At 42.0% G+C, this 18,421-nt stretch overlaps 1 protein-coding gene across 5 annotated transcripts in view; it reads left to right on the top strand.

Moving 5' to 3' along the window:
• The first annotated feature begins 13,690 nt into the window (after positions 1-13,690).
• Positions 13,691-18,421, top strand: part of SLC8A3 (solute carrier family 8 member A3) — a 140,218-nt gene continuing 135,487 nt past the window's right edge. For all 5 annotated transcript variants that reach the window (XM_069465084.1, XM_069465083.1, XM_069465081.1 and 2 more), the window contains exon 1: positions 13,691-14,280. The gene's annotated coding sequence lies outside the window, so the exon portion shown is untranslated. The remainder of the gene's footprint in view (positions 14,281-18,421) is intronic.

Genomic DNA, 18,421 nt, shown 5'->3' with positions numbered 1-18,421 from the left:
CCCCAAACAATAAACGTTTGCATTGATGCGGAGAGATAGGAACACTCATACACTGCTGGTGGGACTGCAAACTAGTGCAACCTCTGTGGAAAGCTATATGGAGATACCTTAAACAGATACAAGTAGATCTTCCATTTGATCCAGTAATCCCATTACTGGGCATCTACCCAAAAGAACAACAGACATTCTATAAAAAAGACATCTGCACTTGAATGTTTACGGCAGCACAATTCACAATTGCAAAGATGTGGAAACAACCCAAGTGCCCATCAATACATGAGTGGATTAATAAAATATGGTATATGTATACCATGGAGTACTATTCAGCTACAAGAAACAATGGTGATATAGCACTTCTTGTATTATCCTGGATAGAATTGGAACCCATTCTACTAAGTGAAGTATCTTGAAAATGGAAAAATAAACACCACATATACTCACCATCAAATTGTTTTTAACTGATCAACACCTAAGTGCACATACAGGAATAACATTCATCGGGTGTTGGGCAGATGGGAGGGGGGAGGAGGGGTATATACATACATAATGAGTGCAATGTGCACCGTCTGGGGGATGGACATGCTTGAAGCTGTGACTCGGCGGAGGGGGCAATGGCAATATACGTAACTTAAACATTTGTACCCCCATAGTATGCTGAAATGAAAAAAAAAGATTCCCGAGTTATCAATGTTCAAAAGTCATTCTCCTTTTTTTCTTCAAGCTCTTTCTTTCAGGTATACTTTACATAAAATAAAGTGAACAAATCTCGTTTTCAAAGACACGCATGCCCACTTTTACCACTTCTGTTCAACATAGTACTAGAAATCCTGCCCAAAGCCATCAGGCAGGAGAAAGAAATAAGGGGCATCCAAATTGGAAAAGAGGATGTCAAACTATCCCTGTTTGCCAATGATATGATCTTATATTTAGAAAACCCTAAAGACTCCCCCAGAAGACTCCTGGAATTGATAAATAAATTCAGTAAAGTCTCAGGTTACAAAATTAATGTATACAAATTAGTAGCATTTCTATACACTAATAACAGCCTAGCTGAGAATCACATCAAGAAGTCAATACCATTTACAACAACTGCAATATACTTGCACTATAAAATACCTAGGAATATACTTAACAAAGGAGGTGAAAGATCTCTACAAGGAGAACTACAAAACACTGACAAAAGAAATCATAGATGACACAAGCAAATGGAAAAACATCCCATGCTCATGGATTAGAAGAATCAACATTGTTAAAACATCCATACTGCCCAAAGTGATTTACAGATACAACACAATTCTCATCAAAATTCCAGCATCATTTTTCACAAAATTAGAAAAAGCAATCCAAATTCCATATGGAATCAAATAAGAGCCTGAATAGCCAAAGCAGTCCTAAGCAAAAAGAGTAAATCTGGAGGCATCACATTACCTTACATCAAATTATAATACAAGTTTACAGTAACAAAAACAGCATGGTATTGTTATGAAAGTAGACACATAGATAAATGGAACAGAATATAGAACCCAGAAGTAAAACTATATAGCTATGGCTAACTGACTTTTGACAAAGCAGACAAAACATACACTGGGGAAAAGTCCTATTCAGTAAATGGTGCTATAAAAATTGGAGAGCCACATGCAGAAAATGAAACTGGATCCCTACCTCTCACCATACACAAAAATTAACTCAAGAGGGATTAAAGACTTAAATGTAAGACTTGACACCATAAAAATTCAGCAGCATATTTTAAAACTGTGGATTTTCATATATAAATCTAGATTTCAGTTTTCTCTTGAAAATTCAGATGATGTGGAAACACTGGGCCCACATTCCTCTGTAGCAGAACTTGCTGTCCATCAACGCTCTCTGTACTCAGTACTTTGTTTTTCCTAGCTTCTCTCTCCCTTTCACTTACATTCTGTCAGCTTCACTCAAGGATGTGTTACACTTACTTTAAAGAGGTAGCATACCATAACGGTTAAGATTCCAATCCAAGCTCTGCTACCTATTGGTTCTGTAACCTTGGACAAATTATTTAACCTCTCTGTGTATAGATTTCTTAATTTTATAAAATTGAGCTAATAATAGTATCTTCTTGATAGGGTTTTTGAGGATTTAAAGTAACAATTCAAGTAAAACCGTTAGACCATTCCTTGACATTTATAAGTGTTTCCTATTATTATAATTACTGCCTGTCACAGTGTAAGCACTTCAGTTTTCATCCCTTGCTGTAGAGGAAATTCCATCCCTTTACCCTCGCAGGTGTGGCCTAGCCAGACAATTGGATCAGATCACAATAGTCCAGCCAAAAATAACAAGGTAACTGAAGTTGTGGTTCTAAGTCAGGCTGAGGACAGAAAATCTCTGGCAGTATCTTTGCTGAAGACTAAGAATTGGTTAATTCCCCTGGTTAGAAAGGCCAGCTTATTAGGGCAAAAGTCAGGATGTGTGTGCTATGAAGGACAATTTTAAATGCCATTTTTGTGTGTATGTGTGTATGTTCCTCAGCTTGTTATGCATTGAAACAAGTCTGACTGACAGCTACACACCAAATACAGTAATTTGCTCTAAAAACCAGTCCCTGGGTTTGTGAGTCTCCCCTGTCCAATTTGGCTGAGGTCTTATGAATTGGGGAAGTCAGTCAGGAACTTGCCAAGATTCTAACACAGTGGTGTGTACCCCCCAAAAACAACCACATGTGACATAGTTTTGGCTTTTGCCAACCTCAGCCTCTCCCTGAGCTATTTCCTTGGTGCCACTAGAGCCTAGAGGCCAGTTTGTGAAAGTAAAAGACAGTGTCAGTGGGAAACTGACTACCATATTATGCTAAATTTAAAATTAGAAAAAACTTATAGCTACCAAATGATATCAGGTATACCCAAATATATGTATGTAATTATATAAAATTAGAAAACTTAATAATAGTTATCTCCAGGTGGTGGCATTTGGATGATTCTTCTTGATACTTTTCTGCATGTCTAATTTCCCAACAATAAATATGCATCGCTTTCATAATGAGGTAAAAATCATTAGTTTTTCTTCTTTTTTAATCATTGTCACAGAAGATGCTGTTACAACAGCTGGTCTGTGCACCATCTTGGGAAGGAGCAAACCTTTTAAAAGCTGTTTTCTTTTCATCAAGGAATGCATTTCTCACTGAGGAAAGGGACAATAGTCAATACATCAACACCAGAAGTTTTGTGATGATTTCCTAGGGGAGAGACTGCCCAGGGTACTTGAGGGCTGTTCTGTCTGGCCTGATGCTGCTCCTGGCCCTCTGGAGAATTTAGCAGATTAATCACTGTGCTCCATTAGAGACTCTGCTATTTTTAGCTCTATTGACTGCCAAACTGTAGGCAAACATGCAGTAGACCGAGTACCTTGCAGGTAGGCAACCAAGACCCCATGAAGGGAAGCAGCCTTCCATTAGGAGGAAGACTACTTAAACCAAGAGAAAAAATAACATATCTTAGGCAGGAAGTATTTAAAGGAGATGAAATCAAGCTTCAAACCTCAGGGATTGCAGGCTGTGTGGCTTCCCCAGCAGCCAGAGCTGTGGGTCTTCCCTCATTGCCTCTCACTAGTTTCCCCATTATTCACTAGACGCTGCCAAGACGGCTTCTTGCTCCTCAGCCCCCAGCATCTGTACCTGGCTCACTCCCTCATTTCATTTAAATCACTGTTCAAGTGTTACTTCCTGAGAGAGACCTTCTGTCTTAAACAATTCGTGCTGCTATAACAAAAATAGGATAGACTGGGTAGCTTGACCAACAGTGTTCTGAAGGCTGGGGAAGTCAAAGATCAAGGTGCTGACCTATTCAGTTCCTGGTGAGGGCCTTCTTGGTTATCAGAGGGATGCCTTCTTGCTGTATCCTCACATGGGGAGAAGAGAAAGAGTTCAGTCTCTCTGTCCCGTTATAAAGGCACTAATCCCATGATGAAGGCTCCACCCTCATGTCCTCATTCAAACCTAATTACCTCCTAAAGGCCACACCTCCAAATACCATCACATTAGGGATTAAGGCTTCAACGTATGAATTTGAGGGCCACACAAACATTCGGTACATAATAGATCCTCTGAAATTCAATCTAAATTGCTACCAAAACATCCCCCACCACAGTCACTTTCTAACACCTCACCTGGCTTGAGTTTTCTTCATATAACTTACTTTCATCGGAAGTTTCATTTTATAAAAATATACCCTACTTTACTTGTTTATTATTTCTCTCCTTCTCCATTATGGTAGAAGCACAATGAGACAGGAATTTTCTCTTGTTTACTGATGTTCCCCAGTACCTAGAACACTGCCATGTACAGGCATACCCTGTTTTTTTGTGCTTCCCTTTATTACACTTTGCAGATGATGTGCTTTTTACCAACTGAAGGTTTGTGGCAGCCCTGCATCAAGCAAGTCTATGGGCATTATTTTTCCAACAGCATGTGCTCATTTCATGTCTTTGTGCCATATTGGTAAGTCTTGCAATATTTCAAACTTTTTCATTATTATATCTTTTATAGTGATCTGTGATCAATGATCTTTAATGTTACTATTGTAATTGTTTTGGGGTACCATGAACTACATCCATATATAAGACAGTAAACTTAATCAATAAATATTGTGTGTGTCCTGACTTCTCCACTAATTGGCCACTTCTCCATCTCTCTTCCTCTCCACAGGCATCCCTATATCCTGAGCCACAACAACATTGATATTAGGCCAATTAGTAAACCCTACGATGGCCTAAGTGCTCAAGTGAAAGGAAAAATTACATGTCTCTCACTTTAAATCAAAAGCTAGAAATGATTAAACTCAGTGAAGGAGGCATGTCGACAGTGGAGATAGGCTGAAAGCCAGGCCTCTTGCTCCAGTTAGCCAAGTTGTGAATGCAAAGGGAAAGTTTTTGAAGGAAATTAAAAGTGCTACTCCATGAATTCACGAATGACGAGAAAGTAAAACAGCCTTATGGCTGATATGGAGAAAGTTTCAGCGGGGGTGGGGGGGGATTCCATTTCTAATGAAAATCAAACTATAAAATATCTAGAAATAAAATTCACAAGAAAGGCAAAAGACGTAAATAAGTAAACTATAAATTTTTATTAAAACATGAAAAAAGAGCTATCTAAATGGAATAACTTTATAAGATAGAATCATATTATATAAAACTATCTACCTTTCTTAAATTTATTCATATATTTAATGAAATTTCAACTAGAATACTAGTTTGGTATTTTTACACTGGATATAATGCTTTTAAAGATCAGTGGAAGAATAGCTGAGAGTAGTCAATAAATTTTTATGGAAAGATAAAAGGATGATATGTGACTTACTATGTATTAAAATTTGCTATAAATCTAATGTAATAAAATAGAGTATGGGAGGACAGGGGTATATGGGAACTCTCTGTACTTTCTGCCCAATTTTTCTGTAAACCTAAAACTACTCTAAAAATAAAGTTTATTAATTTAGCATAAATAACAATACCAAAAAGTATGAACTTGGCACAATAAAAGACAAATCAATGAACTGAAATCCAAAATTGATTCAAGTAGATATGAGTCTTAGCATCTGACAAAATGGAAAATATAATGAGTATATTTATTAATAGGAAATTATGCTGTCAGAATTGGCATCTGAAGAAAGACAAATTAGACCCCTGCTTCATCCCATGCACAAAAATAATTCTAGATGAATTAAAACTTTAAAGGGAAAACATAAAAATAGAATCAATTTTAGGAAAACATTTTCATAAGCTTAAGGTGGGGAAGACCTTAAGCAAAAGAATTGTCCCTTAGAGCCTTGAAAAAAGAAAGACGCCCTGCCAATACCTTGGTTTTAGCCCAGTGAGACCAGTGTTGGACTTCTAACCTATAAAACTGTAAGATAATGAATTTGCATTGTTTTAAGCCACTAAGTCTGTGGTAATTTGTTTCAGCAGCCATAGAAAACTAATAAAATTTATTAAAGAAATAGAATCCCTGATTTAAAAATCTTCCCTCACAAAAAGATTCCAGTTCCAGATTGGCTTCACCAGTGTTACACAAACTCGTCCAAAGAATAGAGAAGATGGAATGCTTTCAACTCTTTTAATGAGGTCAGAAAACCTTGATAGCAAAATCTGACAAGGACATTACAAGAATGGAAAATTATCAGTCTCTGTCATGAATGTAGCTACAGAAATTCTCGACAAATTATAAGCTAACCAAATCCAGTAATACACATAAAAGAATAATACAACACAATCAATATGAATTCATTCCAGGAAAGTAAAGTTTGCTTAACATTAGAAAATGAGTCATTATAATTTGCCACTTTAGCAGACTAAAGAGAAATCTCATACAGTCTTCTCAATAGACACAAAGAAAGCATTTGATGATATTCAACACAAGTTTAGGACTAAAAAAACCCGGAAACCTTAAGAAACTAGGAAGAAAATGGAACTTCTTTAACCTGATAAATATTTTTACAAACAACATGATATTTAATGAGAAAATGCTGAAAACATTTTCATTGAGATCAATAAAGAAATAGATTTCTGCTATGGCCACTTCTATTTATCATTGTATTTGAAATCGTAGCCAGTGAAAAAGTAAGATTCAAAAGGAACAAATTTGTAAGCATGGTTATGTATGAGGGAAAAAAAAAAACCCAAAAATATACTAATAAACATTTAGAGTTAAAAGGTAATTTAATAATATCACTGTATACAAAATCAGTATACAAAAATCAATTTTTTATTTACCTTAAAAAACAATTTAACATAAAATTTTGTTTAATGAGAACAAAAAGAAAGAAATGCCATTTTCTTGGTATGACAAAGCCCAAATACCTAGGAATGAATTTAAAGAAATATAATCATCTATTGGTGTACTTGGGGGATTGTTTCCAGGACCCAAATCCTGCCCTGCAGAACTCACATATGTGAAAAGTTGGCCCTCTGTATACACGGGTTTCACATTTGGAGAATATTGTATTTTCTACCTGTGTTTGGTTGAAAAATCCACATATAAGTGGACGTGTGCAGTTTAAATTCATGTTGTTCAAGGGTCAACTGTGTGAGAAAGACCACTACATCGTAAATTTTAAGACAACAATGGGAGAAATTAACAAATATCTAAATAAATAGATATTCCATGTTCACAGGTCAGAAGACTTAATATTGTAAAGATGTCAATTCTCTCCAAATTGATCTATAAATTCATTGCAATCTTAATTAAATTTCCAGAAGACATTTTTATGAAAACTGACAAGCTGGTTCTAAAATTTATGTGTAATTGCATAGGCCCAAAAATAACCTAGATACTCATGAAGAAGAACTAGTAATAGTCAAACTGAGAGTGAAATCAAGAACTCAAAAACCATTTACAATAAAGGCAAGAAAAATAAAATACCTAGGAATATGCTTAACTAGGGTGGTGAAAGATCTCTACAAGGAGAACTACAAAACACTAATGAAAGAAGTCATAGATGACACAACAAATGGAAAAACATCCCATGTTCATGGACTGGAAGAATCAATATTGTTAATATGCACATACTGCCTAAAGTGCCTCAAATGAGTTACAGATTCAATGCAATTCCCATCAAACTATCAATATCATATTTCACAGATCTAGAAAAAGCAATCATAAACTTCATATGGAACCGAAAAAGAGCCCAAATAGCCAAAAACAACCCTAAGCAAAAAGAACAAATCTGGAGGCATCACATTACCTGACTTCAAATTATACTACAAGGCTATAGTAACCAAAACAGCATGGTATTGGTATAAAGGTAGACACATAGATCAAAGGAACACAATAGAAAACCTAGAAATAAAACCGTATAGCTATGACCAACTGATTTTTGATAATGCAGACAAAAACATACACTGGGTTAAGGATGCCCTCTTCAATAAATGGTGATGGGAAAATAGGAGAGTGACATACAAAAGTATGAAACTAGATCCCTATCTCTCCCCATATACAAAAATTAACTCAAGTTGGATTAAAAACTTAAATGTAAGACCCGAAACCATAAATATTCTAGAAAAAACATAAGAAAAACTCTTCTGGGCTTTGGCCTAGGCAAAGAATTTATGACTAAGACCACAAGAAGGAATATAGTAACAACAAAGATAAATAAATGGGACTTGATCAAATTAAAAAAGAAATAATCAACAGAGTAAATACACAGCTTACAGAATGAGAGAAAATATTCATAAACTATACATCCACAAAAGACAAATATCCAAAATCTACAAAGAACTCAAACAAATCAGCAAGAAAAAAACAAATAACCCCATCAAAAAGTAGTGAAAAGACATGAATAGGTTTTTTTTCAAAAGAAGATATACAAATGTCCAACAGACGTATGAAAAAATACTCAACATCACTAATGGCCAGGGAAATGCAAATTAAACCACAAAGGGATACCACCATACCCCTGTCAGAATGACCATTATCAAAAAGTCAAAAAACAATAGATGTTGGCATAGAGGCAGTGAAAAGGAAGCGCTTATACACTGTTAGTGAGAATGTAAATTAGTACAACCACAATGGAAAACAGTATGGGGATTCCTCAAAGAAATAAAAGTAAAACTACCATTTAATCCTGCAATCCCAGTACTGGGTATCTACCCAAAGGAAAAGATGTCATTTTATTAAAAAGCCACCTGTACCTGAATGTTTATCATAGCACAATTCACAATTGCAAAGATATGGAATCAATTTAAGTTCTCATCAACTGATGAGTGGATAAAAAAATGTAGTACATATCTACCATGGAAAACAAATCCCACATGTTCTCACTTATAAGTGGGAGCTAAGTGAGGGGTATATATGTTAATAAAGTCATGTAATGGACATTGAAAACTAAGAAGAGGGAGAGGAGCAGGGGTGAGGGATAAAAATCTACCTATCTGGTATATGTACACTATTCTGGTGACAAGTACACCTTTTTTAAGCCTTGACTTCAGTGTTATATAATTCATCCATGTAACAAAAAACACTTGGACCCCCAAAAGTATTGAAATTTAAAAAAAAAAATAGACAATACCAAGTGCTGGCAAAAAATGTGACAAAACAATGTTGGGAAGGGAGGGTGTAAATTGGTACAAATGACTGAAAACTGTCATTATCCATGAATGATGCATATTCACATACCCTATAAGCCAGTGATTCCATCCTAGGTATAGATCCAAGATGAGTAAGTGCATAAGTGAACCAAAAGACATGTATTCAAATGTTCGCAGCAGCATTATTCAAAATAATAAAAAACTAGAAACAATTTTGATGTCAATCAAGAGCAGAATGAAAAGTTAGATTGCACATTCATTCAAAGAGAACTATAGAGCAATGAAAAGTAACAAACTGCTGCTATACACAACAATATGGATGAACCTCACAAAAATTATGTTGAGCAAAGAACCCAGACCCAACACTACTACTCTCAATCTACTTCCATTTATATAAAGTCCAAAATCACATAAGACTACTATATGGTTTTAGGAGTCAAGAGAAGTCCAGAATTCCCTCTGAAGAGGAAGCATGATTGGAGGGCATGAGGGGAGCACCTGGGTTACTGGTAACATTTACTATTCCGGGTGATGATTAAATGAAATGTATTTAGTTTGTGAAAATTCTTTGAATTTATGCTTATGACTTGTACACATTTGCTGCATGTCCTACTGCAATAAACAGTTTTATTAAAGGAAAAAAGAAAAGATCATTAAGTGACACATTTTTGAAATAAAACTTAAAACAAGATTGTGTCTCACTAAACTACCCTATTATCAAATGGTGTTTATTAAACTTCTCCCTAAAGAACTGTTCCAGAATGTTCTTTAAGCTTCAACTTGATTGTCTGCTCTTGCCTCTTAGTGGCTATCAGATTGCACAATCCAAGGGCTGTGGAATGCTGGCGCGTAAGTTGCCTGTGAGAAGCAACACAGGTTTGTACCAGATGCAGCGTTAATGGTAGCCAGGGTAGGCAGGTCTGCTACTTGTGATGTGCATGAGGCCTCACTTCTGGAGAGGCACCAACTTGCGGGACTCTGAGGCATAATGGTAAATCGTAGGGCATCCCCAAGAAGCTTCATAGCCCTTTCCCACTATTCAGCCAGTATGCCCATGGTGTGCTGCTCACCCTCGGGAAAAAGAAGAACATTCTATGACAAGAACTCACGGAATCAGCCCAAATACTTGGATTCTGCATTAGATTTCTAGGGCTGCAATCACAAAACAACAACGACTGGGTGGCTTAAATAAGAGAAATCTATTTTCTCACAGTTCTGGAGGCTAGAAGTCCAAGATCAAGGTATCATCACATTTGGTTTCTCTCTCCTTGGTTGCGGATGGCCTCTTTCTTACTGTGTCCTTACAAGGTCGTCTCTCTGTCTATCTGTATCCTAATCTCTTTTTCTTAAAAGGACACCAGTCATATTGGATTAGGGCCCACCCTAATGACCTAGTTTTAATTTGATCACCTCCTTAAAGGCCCTATCTCCAAATCCAGGCACTTTCCGAGGTACTAAGGGTTAGGGTTTCAGCATAGGACTTTTAGTGGACATAATTCAGCTCATAATAGATTCTATTGCTTACAAAGCTCTGTGACTGGTGGAATCGCCTAACATTTCTGGGCCTCAGTTTCCTCCCAACTTGAAAATGAGGTTTGGGGCTCTTGTTCCCTATGCTAATGACAAATAGCTTGCTTGCTGGCTTTCCTGTGAAAATCTCCTCAGGTTCTAGCATGACAAGAAATAAATAAACAATGGCAGAAGTGGGAGGCAGATTGTCATCACATTTGATGTTTTCCAAACCTTTATGAATGTAGTAGAGAGGGAAAAAATGTGATCATGTCGTGGTTCTCAAGGCAAAAAGAAAGAAAAAAAAAATAAAAGAAAGTAAAAAAAAGTTCAGAGTTTAAAGGGGTCTGAGACTTCACAGGCCAACATGAAAGTTGGCTATAGAACTCAGAGTGGGAGAGAAGCAGGATTAAGGTGTAGCGAGGGGTAGAGGAGGAAGAAAGAGAATCAACATATCTTTGGGAATTGCTTTATACCAGAAACTGTAATCTCTCTGAATCCTCACAACAAGCCCATGAGGGGGGTATTATTACCATTATTATTATTTTCATTTTACTCATGAGGACACTGAGGCCCAGAATGCAGAGTTGCTATTGCAGTTTTAGTGAATAAGTAATGTTCATTGAAGAAATAGTAATAGATATAAATAAGACAAAGAAAATTCTGGAACAAATAAAACTAACCTATAATGACAGAATACAGATCAATGGTTGCTTGTGGGGAGAGGGAATGAATACAAAAAGGGCCTGAGACAACTTTTGGAGGAGATGGAAATGTTCTGTATATCGATTGAGGTTATTGCTCTACTTACATATACTTTTATCAAAACTCATCGACCTATACACTTAAAGCAGGTGAATTTTGTAGTATGTAAATTATGCCTCAATAAAGTTGATCTAAAGAGAAAAAGAAAATCACCAGAAGTCCTATCACCAAGAAAGAACTATTACCATTTTGGTATTTCTATGCTACCAGGGCATGCACATAATGCACACATATGCACACACACACACACACACACACACAGTCGGTATCACACTCTGTGTTTGGGTTTTTTTCTCTCTCAGTAATATATCATGAAAACCTTTCCATGTCAATACATGGAATGCTGCATCAGTATTTGTATAGTGGTAGAATACACCCTTGTGTCAACTCAACATGACTGACTTCACCAATTCTCTCTGTTGGAAAATTAACATATTTCCAAATTTGAACTCTTATAAACACTAACCATAAATATCCTTGTAACTAAATATTTGAGCATGTCCTTAATTATTAGCATAGAATAAATTTTTTCCAGTAAAATTACTGGGTCACAGTGGTTCACATTTTTTAAGGAATTGGCTATATCTTTCAAAATTGCCCTCCCTAAAAGCTATGCCAATTTATATGCCCACTAGCAATCTCTTGGTCTTGAATGTAGACCATTCAGCATTGTAATTTTCCATAGGAACAGACACAAGGTAAATCTCACTCATTGACACATCCTGAAATCCCACAACTTTAGAAGTTATTGGAAACTTTCCAAGTCACTGTTTCAGCCCCAATCTTAACTGAATTCAAGATCCATAAAGGTTCAGGGGTCTGAAAGCACTCCTAACTGAGCACATCTGGGACTCAAACTCAGGACCGAAACCAGCACGTGACTTGTTCAAGGAACACCGAGTCCAGGGATGCGAAAAGAACTCATGCCATCCCAGGCTCAGACGTTCTCTAGTCCTTATACCTACTTAATCTCTTTGGACCAAACCTTGTTCCAGAGCATCTGGGCAGGGGAGCCAGGGATCCCAAAAGTTGCACACACTGTTGTGGTGTCAGCACAACTCTGGTTGGTTTCACCTTATTCTAATCCTTTGCTCTGCTGCATGTGGCCTTGGGATGGTTATTTAACCTCCGTCAGGCTTAATTTCCACAACAGAAAATTAGAGTTAGTAATTGTACCTATCTCATAGAGCTTCATGAGAATGTCATGAGATAATACAATCAGATTGCTAGCACCACCTCTGGCCCTGAGGAGATGCTGATCATTGGTAAGTATTATATGTTGGCCCCCTCCTACTTGGCTTCAAGCAGCAGAGGCCTGAGAGAGAGAACCTCCTCCCACCCTTAAATTCTGTCCCATCTGCACTGGTGTCACTACAAAAGGCCAGCCACTGTGCTGGTTTTAGATCTGCCTACTGCCACGATAAACTAGGGGCATGAAACCCCATTCTTAGGAGAGGGCTGCCCACCCCTCCTGCCTCCAGGACCAAGCCCGACAAATATAGCAGAAATTACAGGCATCTGATTTAAGGCTACGTGTGTACACTTGGCCTGAGCCAAGCCCCAAGCCCTGGTCCTGCTGCTTCATCAAAGGACCATCTCTCCTCCAGTCTCCAGGCCCAGAGTAAGCAGCAATTTGGGAGGCAGCCCCCTCTTATTTTTAGACTTAAAAACCCAAAAAACCAACATGCCAGAGCTCACCCAAGCATCTCTCGTAAGCTGTTGTTTGATTTGGGTTGAGAAAATGACAGGCTGAGTTCTGCACCAAGAAGAGAAGAAAAAAAGAGGGGAAAAAAGGAGTTTTATTTTCCCTCCACTGCCAACCTCCATCCCCCTCGACTCCTCCCCTAGGCCTGGGTGGACCCTGCCTGGGTAATCGTTCCTTGCTATATTTAAAAACCACAGATGTGTTTGGTGGAGACTTAATTTAGGAATTGCAGGCAGCGTCTCCTGAGGACAAGGGGAAAGCCGGTGCCGCGCGCCCTGCTGCCGAGAGCTCCCAACTCTGCGGAATCCAGGTCGGTCAGGACGCGCCGCCGTCTCGAGGTGCTGCAGGCCAGGAGGCGCGGGGCACCGGGCTCCAACGATTGGGTGGGTGGCCGCGGGGCAGGGTTCCATCTGAATTCGGTTCCTAGGGGCTCTCTGGCTGCTCGGTGCGGCTCCACTTCCCCGCTGCGGGTCGGGAAGCTATCTGGAAGTCTCCCCTCGGCGCGCTAGGATAAATATGCGCGGCTTGTCATTCGGTGCGGCTCTTTCTCCCAGCTGATAGGGTGACGTTCAGTTTGGAGGCTTGGAGATTGGCTTTTTGATTTGGCTTCTTGCGGCAGCTTAATGGGCAAAGCTCTGGGCTCGCCCAGAAACCAGCCTCTCCGCGCGTCCCCTCCGCGCGCAGCGAGGCCGAGACGTCCCCCGCGGTGACAGAGTGCAAGGCGGTGAGCCCGCGCGCTCGCAGCCCCGGGAAAGCCCAGGCGACGCGACCGCAAGCCCAAGCCCGGGTCCCTCGGAGACGCCTGGGAGCGCCAGGCTGCTCGTCTTCCTGCCCCTCCCGGCAGGGATCCCCCGCCGCCCGCCCGCGGCCGGGACTCCGGGCCTCTCCCGGGCGTAGTCTCCAGCCCGCGCTCCAGGTCGGGGTTTTCCCTCTAACAGCGGCTCGAAAGGACCCCTCCCTCGGTCCCCTCGCCCTGGCCCCTGCCACCCTCTCGCCCAGACCTCGCGCTCCAGATGCGCTGCCCCGCAGCTCCCTGACAGCTGCGAGCCCACGAGCCCCAGCGGGCGGGTGGCGGCGGCGGCGGCGGCGGCGGCGGACTGACATGCCCCGGACACGGCTGCGGCCGGCGGGCAGCCCGCGGGGGCGATGAGCCTCTGCGGCCGATGAGGAGCCCGGCGGTGGGCGCATAGCGCACCTTCCTCGCCCCCGTCACTTGCCCACTCTGCTCAGGAGGCCAAGAGGAAAAGGTGAGTAATAGGGGCGAGCCTCCTGCCCTCCCCCCACCCCTTAGCGGGCAGCTGAGACAAGGGAGGCAGAGGTTGGGGGGCTTGGAATGTCCCCAAGAGGGTCCCTGGTTGTGAATGATGGTGTTGAGTTATTTCTCAAGATCATTCATATGAGCCGCCTTCTTGTGGATTTAGTGCCAGAAGGAGTGGGGGGAGGGTGCCCCGGAAAGTGTACATTGTGTATGCGGTGTTGGGGGGGAGGTAGATCTGGCAGAGTGAGTGTCTGCGGGAGGGTGCGGGGGTGGGGGCACAGAAAGCGATGCCTGGGCATATGCGTACAGTCGGGCCGTGGGTTTGCTGGGTCAGCGGCGGGTGCTCATTAGAGAGAGTGCTGTGTTGTGTGCTGGATGCATGTGTGCATGTGTGAGCCGCCTGTGCCAGGGCGTGTTGTGCTCCTGGGACTGTGAGTGTCCGCCGGGTTTGGGGGCTAGGAGGGGAGCGCGTTAGCCGCTTGGCACGCGCCCGCGTGCACACACGCACGCACGCGCACATCCCTGTCTCGGGACTCCACCGCGGCGGGTCGGGAACTGCAGCCCCAGGGCACCTGCCCGAAGTGGCCGAGGGGGTCGGGGGGAAGAAGGGTTTCTCCGGTCCTGCGCTCTCCAGCCCCTAGTGGTCTGCGCGGTCTGGGGCCCGGTGGAGAAAAGCGAAGTATATAACTAATCCTAATCCCCCCCAATACACACACACACACACACACACACACACAGCCACAGCCACAGCCCTCATTCAGAGGCTAGCGCTGCTCCTGCAGGCCCTGGCTGACATGCCCCGAGGACCTGAGCCTCTGGGGGAGATGATAAAAGCGATCTGGTTAGAGGAGAAGCAGTTTTTCGTTTTTATTCATTGCCTTTTATTTTTAACCATGGAGGTGGTGGGGGGGGGGGATTAAATAGAACAAACGCCTTTAATGCAGTGCCATAAATTTACCCGCTCGTCGCCCGCCTCCTCTCTCTCTCCTCCCCTCCGCCTTCCACCCCCTCCTGAAGATTAAAAAGCAAACCCTGGACGTTTGATAGTTAGATCTCCCGGGCAGAAGGATTGAAATTGGGTGCAATTTATCAGAAACGCAGGCTGTACCTGGGAGCCAGGCGCCGAGCTCCTGGGTGCTGAAGAAACACGAGGTGGGGGGCGGGGCGGTGAGCGGGATGCGCTGGGGGTGGGGTGGGTACGTGGTAGGAGCACATCCGGCCTTCTGGTGGGGCACCAAAAGGGAAGCCTCCCAGCCTCTGGCGACCTGGTGACTTGCAGCCGTGTGTGATTAATCTTCCACAGCTGTCGTGCCCCATCCACTTGAGCCGAGCTCTTGTTTACCTCGATTTTCAAATATAGTTGCTGCGCCATGCTCTTCCTGAAATAGGGGCATCAGTTCACTGTGTATGGGCGCTTGGCTTCCCGCCACGCTTCTTTCTGCTGGCCTGGCTGGCTGGATCCAAGTTTGAGAGAAAGCTGTCCGTTCGTGCCTTGCAGTTCTCCAGCTGAGGCTGGCTGACGGTCAGAGCCTGGGGTGACTAGATGTGGGCTGGTCACATCACGGCCCTTCATTGCCATCTACACTTCCTGTCAGCAGTCCCCTCACACAAGTCCATTCCACAGCCTCCTTTTTCTTTAAATAAAATATAGAAATTGGGTTGAGAAGAAACAGATAGAGCCTACAAAACTGAACTTGGTTGAAGTGGTTCTTTCTTTAACTTGATGGAGAGGGTAAGGCCATTCATGCAGTTCCCTGTACTTGGGATGCTTTATTGTTCTTCCAACACCTGTGATGGACTCCTACTCACCCTTGGGCTCTCAGCTCGTTACTTCCTCAAGGAAGCCTTCCATACCTTCCCTGACTAGGCCAGGTCTCCTTTTATTATATATCCATACCTGAACCTATAATTTCAAAGTAATTTAAACATGCACATTAAATTTATTTCTGTGATTGAGTAATTCTGGGTGCACCTCTAGACAGTAAGCTCCACAGAGGGAGGAAAGATCACTGTTTATTCACGTTGTAGCCACAAGGCCTAGTACTGTGCCGGCATAGGTAGGCACTCAGTACCTGTTGATTGAATGAATGGAATTGGAGGGACAAGTTCCATCCTCCCCCCCTCTACTCCTGCTCTCTGATATCTACTTTACACTGCCCTCCACAGCCCCTTGGTCAGGGAAGGGAGAATATGGTTATCAAATTGACTCTGTAAAAACAAGTTCCTTCCCCTGTTCTCCTCCATGGGCTGGGACCCTGAAGCTGATTGGGTGTCCTTTTTCCCCAGCCCTGCTCTGTCCCTGTGCAGGGCAGTTCCTTGTACAGTCTCTGGGCACAGTGACTGGTATTGTTACGGGCAGTGACTGTGGCCATTGTTCGCCAGCCTGCATGGTCCAGTCATTGCCCACAATCTGGATGTTGGGAATATGTCACACATCTTGACTCTTCTTTAAACTACCCAGGTTGGATAAAAAGAGAGGAATTCCCCCTCCACTCCAGCCTAGTTGCTTTGCCTAGAGGTTCAAATGCTTGGTGTGGTTCAGAAATACACTGGACTCCAAAAGCAAAAGCATTCACGTATTCATTCATTCAGTCAGCCATTTATTCAATAAATATTCAACAACCACTTACTCTGCCAGGCATGTGCTAAGCACAGAGGCAAATAAAATAGAACGGTCCCTTTCTTCATAAACATACATTCCAGCAGGGATAATCAACTAGTGGGCAGGCAATTACAGCATAAATTGGTTTCTGCCAGTGGAGGGTAAATCCCAGGTCAATGGAAGCATGTAGGAAGAGCACCTCTCCACAGGGGCTTAATGAAGACTTGTAAGGACAGCAAAGCCCAGAAAGGAAGGGTAGGTAGGAGTTAGCTTGGTGAAAGCAGGGAGGAAATGAGAGAGGAGGAAGGAAATGTTTTGGGCGAGGGATCAGCATGCAAAGTCCTAAAGTGGATAAAACTCTTCCAAATGACTGGGAAGTAAAATGCAGGGGAGACGAGTTTGGAGAGAAGCCACAGGAGGCAAACCTTGAAGGGCTTGTACTCCATGCTAAGGATTTACACGAGTTTTCAGTGAGGGGTTAGGAAGGTTTTAACTATTGATGTGAAGGGTCAGTTTTGCATTTTGGATAGTTTGCTGAACGTGGAACGTGGAGCAAGAGAAGGCAGCAAAGAGTGAGGAGGCTGTCGTAGAAACCCAGGTGTATGGCTTTTGTTTTAGTGTACAAACTGGAGATGCCCTTCTAGGAAGAAGTTCCACTACTTTACTTTGATGAGCTTGGTTTATGTGTGGTTGTCCATTTGATTTTCGAATGGGCACTCTAAACCCAGCACTGGGCAGGGTGCCTTGGGGGAAAGGAGAAAAGAGTCTGCAAGGTATAAGGCACATTTCCTGAGCTGCCGAGCAAGGTAGGCTCCCAAAGAGTTAAGATAGAGAGATCTGTGAGACCTGGGAAAGGCCTCAAGAAGGGGCCCCGAAGGGTAAGGAGGATTTAGAGCCACATTTAGAAACACAGAGACTATAGAGCAAGATATCTAGATAGGAAGAATCACATGTATATGTATGTGGATTTTTTTAATAATATGGAGAGTGAATTAAGGTTAATTCCAGGATCCAGAGTACTTGAATATAGTATACAGAATCACATCTACTAGGAAGACAGCTTTATTTCATCCTGTATCTAATTCGGAATACACCAAGCAGCATTTACTGCCTTGGTATTTGGAATGATAAATAGGGCTTTCCTGGTTGTGTGCAGGAACGCTGGGTCATGTGGGGACTTGATCCGGAAGTGGTACTGGAAACTGGACTCCTGCCTTGGCTTTCATGTGGTAATTTCCAAATCATTTGAGAGGAGAGGACCTCAAAGTCCTAAAGAATGAAGCCAAACAGTGTGAGCTTGGTCAACATTCCTTCCTTTGTACCCTAATTTCCCCACTTGGTTCCTCATCCTTCCATGTTACTAATCTCAGGGAAAAAAATTCTCTTATCCTCCTGCACAGTGTTCAGGGGCCACCCCTGCCCTGCTTTTGTAAACTGCCCTGGCTCCTTCTCTTATCTGGAGTCTCTTTCTTCTGCAACACAGGGTCCTCTCCCTCCACAGACCCTATCTATCTATCTACCTATCTAT

Source organism: Eulemur rufifrons, chromosome 2, assembly GCF_041146395.1.
Source record: "Eulemur rufifrons isolate Redbay chromosome 2, OSU_ERuf_1, whole genome shotgun sequence".
NCBI classification, from domain to species: Eukaryota; Metazoa; Chordata; class Mammalia; order Primates; family Lemuridae; genus Eulemur; species Eulemur rufifrons.
Note: the sequence above shows the minus strand (reverse complement) of the source record. Positions and strands in the feature narration are given on the sequence as shown.